Source organism: Anser cygnoides, chromosome 10, assembly GCF_040182565.1.
Source record: "Anser cygnoides isolate HZ-2024a breed goose chromosome 10, Taihu_goose_T2T_genome, whole genome shotgun sequence".
NCBI lineage: Eukaryota > Metazoa > Chordata > Aves > Anseriformes > Anatidae > Anser > Anser cygnoides.
The window spans coordinates 12607301-12614736 of record NC_089882.1 but is presented as its reverse complement, the minus strand read 5'-3'; the positions used below and the strand labels follow the sequence as shown (position 1 = coordinate 12614736).

General features: G+C 42.4%; 1 long non-coding RNA gene across 1 annotated transcript; it reads left to right on the top strand.

Annotated features, from left to right (window-relative positions):
• The first annotated feature begins 220 nt into the window (after nucleotides 1-220).
• LOC136791596 (uncharacterized) lies at nucleotides 221-6973 on the top strand. The gene is made up of 3 exons (XR_010833902.1): nucleotides 221-2233; nucleotides 2320-2392; nucleotides 2733-6973. It is a non-coding gene; the product is annotated as an uncharacterized lncRNA (long non-coding RNA).
• Nucleotides 6974-7436: the final 463 nt, after the last annotated feature.

Sequence of the window (7436 nt, the reverse complement as noted above, 5' to 3'; positions counted from 1 at the left end):
ATGTTATTCCCCTTTTCCCAAACACTTCTGTTTGCATTCTTAGAGATTTTTTTTCGATTCAGTCCCTAGGTTTATGAACTCCTTTTGAATTGTGTTCTCCCTGCCTTCCCTGGTGTTTGCAGCACCTCCTGATTTAGATTAAACATCTCTGAATTTAATTAGTGTGCTCTCTACTCTCATTCAGATCATTAAATTGGTCCACCAGGAGCAAAGCGAAGGATGAGCCCGGAGCAATATGTGCCTGTGCAGAGGATCAGACAAATGAACAGCAATAAGCATTAATAGAGAAATTGTTAATATCAATACGCTACTTTCCTGGGGAGAGTGTTGATGGGATCTAAAGCCAGGCAAAATGATACATGAATGTTTAGTCTCAGGTGGCGTCTTTTGCAGATAAATTTGGATTAAGCTGCAATAAATTCATGGTCCTGCCTGTTAAAGCTGTCAGCAAAGTGCGAGGAGTCCAGCCAAGATGTAACACAAGAATGGATTAGCATCTCTCAGTCTCCCTGGGATAACACAAACTATAATGTAGCTGCATTCCTGGGATAGAAGCAGGACATCTGAATGACGGAATGCAGATGTCACCAAAGCGTAAGCCTCAATTAAAGACAACTCCGAGTCTCTGGAGCAACATACGTGGATGCACCGAAAACCCTCTGAGAATGACAGAAGAGAGAGAACCTGAAACATTTTTAGCTGAGTTTAGTTGTGTATTCTGGTCTCTTGGGCCATGGCCAGATTGCTGCTAAGAGATCTGTGTTTTGATTGAATTCTGTGACAATCAATAGATTACAAGGGCAAATTTTTATGTTCAGCAAAACAGCAAGTACCATTTGGAGATGGATTACCCTGTACCTTCTATCCACGTATACCTGGTACATGTTCCATTATTAACATTCTTCACAGATAGATCAATAGACCTATCGATCTACTGAACAGGCTAATTTTTTCTTTATCATAGTAATGAGAGCTCACTGACATCTGAATTTCTTTGTTTTGCTGTGCAATGTTTTTAACTTTAACTTCACTCAAGAGTTAAAACAGTAGCTAATCCAAGCTCATCAGTTTTTCATTTGGAAGTTTTGGGCATCTATTTTGTGAATGAAAGCATATACCCTAACAGATAACCTTATGTGCCTCCTGAGGACTACAGGGAGTTATCTCAAGTGCAGCATGAACACCTAGATGTCAGTAGAATATAAAAATCCAGGCCACAGAGAAACATTAATAGGATGCATATCATGGCCTTGTCCTTCAAACATAGACAAGAGCAGTGACTGAGAATATGAGGTCATGCAAGAAAACCCCAGTGCACCAGTTTTGGTAGCCACCATCCACTATACCAAAGTCCCTGTTGCTTTGCTTTTTTTTTCTTCTTTTTTTTTCCCACCTGCTGTGGCTGAATTCAGATGGTGAGGCAGCAATCCCATGGCTCTGGGTTAGCAAAGCGGGGAAATGACTTGCTCTCTTGTGTGGGGCAGAGGAGTGGTGGCCTTCTGAAGGACCTAGAGGCTTGTCGAGGTAGCCAGTTAAAAAGGGGATTATTCAAGGTAATATCAGAGGTGATGTTATTGATACAAGTGGAAAAAAAAATACACAGCCTGATTTAATTTTTTGTCTAGTGGGAATGATTGAGGACTGTTTTGTGTGCTTCTTCATGGAAGGTTGCAGTTAAGAAAACCGCTGAGGGTTGCTGGAGGTTCAAGTGAGGGAAGCAAAGAATTTTTGCACTCTGTGGTTGTGTTGAGGGAAGGATTTGGCAGCAGACTAGCATGCTGTAAAACTGCAAAGTGATGGAGACAGAGCTATAGTGGCAACATAGAATGAGTTGAAAACTTTTCTTTAGGCTCAGACTATAAAAAAAAAAAAGGAAAGCAAGTTTGACATTTATGTCTCTTTCATTTTTCCTCTAAAATAGACTGCTTTTTCCTCCAGAGTTTCTGCAGATGTAGGCACAAGTAGCAAATGCTCCAGCTGCAGATTTAGAGTGCAAGCTGTCTAGGCAGACATTATGATTCGTATTCTAGAATCAGCACTACAAAGTACCCACCCTCAGAGAGAAATTGTTAGGTTTCAGCACATCTCGTTTTCTAATTTACTACCAGAGGAAACTTCCCAGGCTGGGAATTCAGTTTGCAGCACAACTGAGGAGGGGACTGAGAGCTAAGGGGGGGAAGTATGACGCGTGTAGACAAGATGAAGCAAGTTGCAGGCTTTCCACCTGCCCATTGTTAGCTTGCATACTTGAGCAGAACCAAACCACTACCAACAGCTAGAGACTTGTATCCTGCAACACTCCTTTTCTGTCTTCCCTAGAGTTTTTGAGAGCCTGCACCTGACCTGTGTATGAGCTGACCCTAGATGTGCCAAGCAAGCAGTTCAGTAACAAGTTAAGTGGAAATAATTATTTTAATTAGTGTAATTGGATTACACCAAAGTATTTGTGGGGACTGCTGTTCTACTTCAGATAAATTGTTCAAATTGTCCTGGCTATATGTCACTCCTAAACCAACACATTATGGCTTAGGAAGGGAAAGGAGATTGGTTGGAAAAATGCTCGATTTACTTCAGATTTAATAACAGCATGAACACAGGATGGATTGCGATAGGTTTTAATAGGACAGCAGATTTTTTTTTTGTAAGCTGTCATCACGTGCACCTTGCTTTCTCAGGGAGTCATAAGGTTATAGGTATTTTCTTAACCTTTGTTTCTTGCTTGTCATCAACAGCTGAAGTCCCATCACCATCAACTGTGGGCAAAGCAAAGCTGCCTTTTACAAGGGACCTTACCTTTTAGCAGGAACAAATTGATCATCTGTCTGAAATGCTGAAGGTCCTCAGTCAGCTTAAATTATAAATAGTGGAGATCAGAATGAAACATGCCTGAAAATTTGGGTGTTTTTCTTTTGTAGTTAAATAGTTGCATCTCAGAAGGTATTTGATGGAAAGTGATTACATCTGCTTTCAATTAGCAGAGGAAATAATGAGCAAATGATCAGTGTTGTTTCCCTCCACAGCAGTCTTTTGAGGCAGCTTTCCATAACCTATGTACTTGACAGCATATTGTAGCTCTAATACTTGGTATGACTGTTTCTTCTCCTGCGAGGAAATGTGATTGTCACTAAGGAAACCCACTGTATACAATTAATTAATTTACTGTAGCACGATCTGTTTTACAGATCAGAATTTGCCACTTGTCATTAGTGGCTGAGATCAGTCAGCATCAACTGTGAGCACACCCAAAGAGAATTTCAGCAATGGTTTCGATTCCTTGGCTTCTGTCTGTGCGTTGTTTAAGTTGGGACTGAATTTGACTCTCATGTGTGCTGTCCTTTTGTTCCTGTAAATCCCCTAACTGAGGTTATAATGGGTGACATAGCCAATGCCTCCTGACCTCTGTGATATCATAACAGGTTACTCGAATGCTACCTGAAAGTCTGTTTGTGATGGCCAGAGTAAATGTTTGGTGAAGATAAATACCTGGATGGTAAAACTAAATGCCCGTTGGTTATCTAAGGATGTGCAACAGGGAAAACACTGGAGGAGTTGTAAGAATGGTGTATTCACATAGACATACGGTGTTTTATTAAACATGCTAAGTTTGGGGTATGATAGAGCCTTTCTTTTTATTACATCCTTAACAGTCAAGTGAACATGGTTTTAGAAGAGTGGAATGTTTTAAGCAAACATTGCTGACCTAGATTTTCAAAATGGATGAGCTTGAGGACACTGTCTTCATTTTATGCCTCGTTAACTTAGCCTGTTCTTAGGAGTTTCTATGGAAACTATTTCTTCTTTAGTGATAGACAGAAACTTTTGATGGTTCAAGTAAGAAGACAGTAGCATGAGGCAGTAAGGCAGAGAATGTAGGGCCCTAACGGAAAAAGGCAATGAATGAACTTTGAACATAAACAGAAGAGTGATAGTAGACCGTAAATGTCAGTGCACTGACAGCTAAATTGACTCAAGTTACTAACGGATGTGATAGTACAGACTTAACAGAACATGACCCCGTTCTGATGGTTAACGTAGTTAAGTTGGGCTCAGGATGGAATAACAGATCAGTCTGACTTTCTCATTATAGATGAAGAAGTAGGGCTCCAACCCAAAATTTCAAACATTGATGCTGAAGGAGTATTCATGTTGCACCAAGCCTGCTTCTTCTTTATGCGTAAGGCACCTGAATGCATACTTATGTTAAATAAAATGTGTTGTTTTTTTTTTCTTACTGATAGTGTAAGCACACACTATTTTTACAGTTTCAGACTAAAACACTTCCAGTTTGCTTTGAGACATTTGGATGCATTCCCTATAGTTTTACATCTTCTTAATGTGATCTCATAGTTTATAGGCCAAAAGTGATATAAAGCATTTAGATGCTTGTCAAAACAAAATATTTCAGCAGAGCCAGACTGAAAATTATGCAGACAGCTGGGCATCAGTTAGAACAGAGTTGTGTAGGTGTGATTCTGGGTTTTACTATCATGGGATTCTGGACAAGCTATCTGATAAATTTCTGAAGCCTGTGTTTTCCAATCTCTAAAGCAATATGATCATATCTAACTTTTTATGCATAGTTCTTCTAAGGTCTGGGAGTTGAAAGGTCTGTATATGCACTGGGGTTTAGGTTTTTATTACTGGCCAAACAGTAGGGCTAACAGCAAGTCAAAGGCCCTTGAATAAGACTACGGGTTAGAAGTAAATTAGCCCTATTCTTTTGCTTTCCATCGTAAGAGCCTTTTATACCCTGAATATAGAACGCATTGCAAACAGAGCTGCATCAGGCTATTGAGAGGGGTGACAGGATGTCAGAGCTTGTCTTTCTGCTCGCAGGTTTAAGTTGTGGTCTTGTAGGTGGTACACGGGAGGTACAGAACAGCAGTGAGTCTGGCACAGCAGCCTCTGGAATACAAGCATCTGTCCCAGGAGGCACAGTTGGCGGCGTGAGGATGTGATGCTCATCCAGTTGAATTAAAAAGCTGGAATGTAAATCTGGCAAGCTTTGGATCAGTGTCCTAGAGTTTAAAAATGGCAACAGCCACCTGTCCCATTATTGCACCCTGGGAACCAGCAAATTGTAAGATGAACTGTAGGGGCTTTTAATGTGGTGCTGGTGGGACTTCGCTTGGAGCTCTTGACTCACGTTATTTAATGGCTCATTCAGAGGTCATCTCTGCTTCCAGGGAGCCCTGCCCTTCACTGAAACAAAACCCACAAACCTGGAGACTACTATGCAAAATGTCAGCAGGGAAGAATTTGGAGCTGGATGCCTGTTCTGCGCTCTTCTGTCAGTACCAGACTGTGAGGTCTTTGCGGGAGCTTGGCAGGTGCCTTGCAAAATCAATAGCCCATTTAGTCAGTTAAGCTGACTGTGGCTAGACTTTGTGCTTGTGCTGGTACATTCGCTTATAAAGTTGTCTGGGGCTTACTGAAAACATACAGTGATGGAACTAGGACCAGTCTGCCTGAGAGAGTGACATGCAAAAAGCATACTCGGGGCTAGCTTGCTTAAGGGAGAAGTTTCTTGCAGCCATTGACAGCTCATCTGGCCTCATATTGCAAGGGTTTTTCCCTCGCTGTTCTTTGATCTAGCGCAGACAGGTTATTTCAGGGGATTCTTGTTATTTTTGAGCTTTCAAAGGATTGTGAGAGCACAGAACAGTACAGAGATAAAAATAACTTCCATTTATTTAATGTTATGGAGTATATAAAACTGCAGTCACCTGGACTGTATGGGAAGGCCTCTGTTCATATTTTCATAATTGTGGGCCTGGTAATTTGTGAAACTCAGTTGCTGTATGCAGCCTTGAGGATCAAATGTTGTTCCTCATTTCCTTAAGCTTAATTAAAATATTGTTAGGCTGATACATGGAAAACATTGCTGAAGCTGCTCTAGTACTGTAGCAACGTGATGTAAAAAGGAGAGACGTGAAGGCCGATAAAGGGGATTGCTGGGCCAGGAGTGCTGCAAATGGCTTGGCAGTTGCTGTGCTCTGTGTATTTGTTGCCACATGTTTTCCCTATGTTCTGAATCAACCTTTCCATATAAAATCACTGAACTTGCTTCTTGTGTTTGAGCCTGAGCACAGCCTTGCCTTGACCGCAGGCCAGCCGGCCTCCTCTGCCTGGTCCTTCACCTTCAGCGTCCTGCAGCTGATTGCACAAGGCAGACGTTCCCGGGGAACATCCCTTCTTCACATGGACGGGAACTGCCGTTACGCCGATTTCTTGGAAATCGGGCTTTAGGTGCACAAGGATTGTGAAACCGAGGCTGGAACATACTGTTTTACCAGATCTCCTCCTGTCAGCAGCCCCATCCATAGGCAGAAGACCTCGTGCTGTGTTCTTCGCCCTCCCAAGTCCCCGTGGGTGGGGACAGTGGGATCTTTCAAGAGCAGGAATTGGTTAGCCCAAATTTCCCCACTTTGCTAGTGGTACAAACATCTACTACCCAAAGGCTATTTAGGAAGAAGCCTGTCATGATAATAAGTGAATATCAAAACCATTTTATGACCAAATATTATGAAACCAGCAGACCACAAGAAAAATAGCTGAAGTTGCTAGGGAAGATTCCTCCTTTGCTTTCATGTGACTGTATCTAATCTACCCTGGCCTGTCAAATTATTTCGAAGGATGTTATTACCTGAGCTCAGGACATAAATATTATAGCACCTCTGTACTTGCTAGCATAGGTACGGTAAGGAAATCGTATACCAACAGGAGACTGGTGCTGGGAATGTAATTCACTGTTATAGCTCTTTAGGGATAGAGCTTGCTGTAATGATCTCGTCTGAATTTTGAGAAGATTAAATTTAGGAAATCTTTAGGAACTAAATAAGGCTTTTAAAAATTATTAGTTCTGAGAAACAAGTACTTGCTATTAATGGGAGCTGCCTAACTTCATTGCATCTGACAAGGAAATAGTACCTGACCTTCTTTGTAAGACACCTAAAGCAGAGATTAGCCTTAATTATCCTTAATATTTGTCCTAGAAATTGTCGTGTTGGAAGCCCCAGGCATGCCCTAGGCTGTGGTGTTGGATGGGGTGCGGGGAGGAGTGCCCTGGAGGCACACTTCCCTTGGGCAGCCCTGGGAGGCAGTGTGTGCCCACGTCAGCTAAGATGCACCGTGGGGTCAAAATCCCTCTTGTGCTTTCCCCTCCTTCCCTGAGATTAGTAATCAAGTGCTGAGCTTTACCACAAATAACCTGTTGCCGTCTTGCTTGGGTCAAGCGCAGGGCAGAGGCCGAGTCCACCCTTCGCTCTCGTGTGCCACAGAGTACAAGGGCCGGTTCCTGCACCCGGCCCAAGGTGGATGAGTAGGGAGGAGAGAGGGAGTGCCAGGTTTCCCTATACCCTATAATACCTACGTGCGTGAGTGGAGAGTCCAAGTTACAACTGAGCAATTGCAGCCACCCCCAGATACCTCACTCC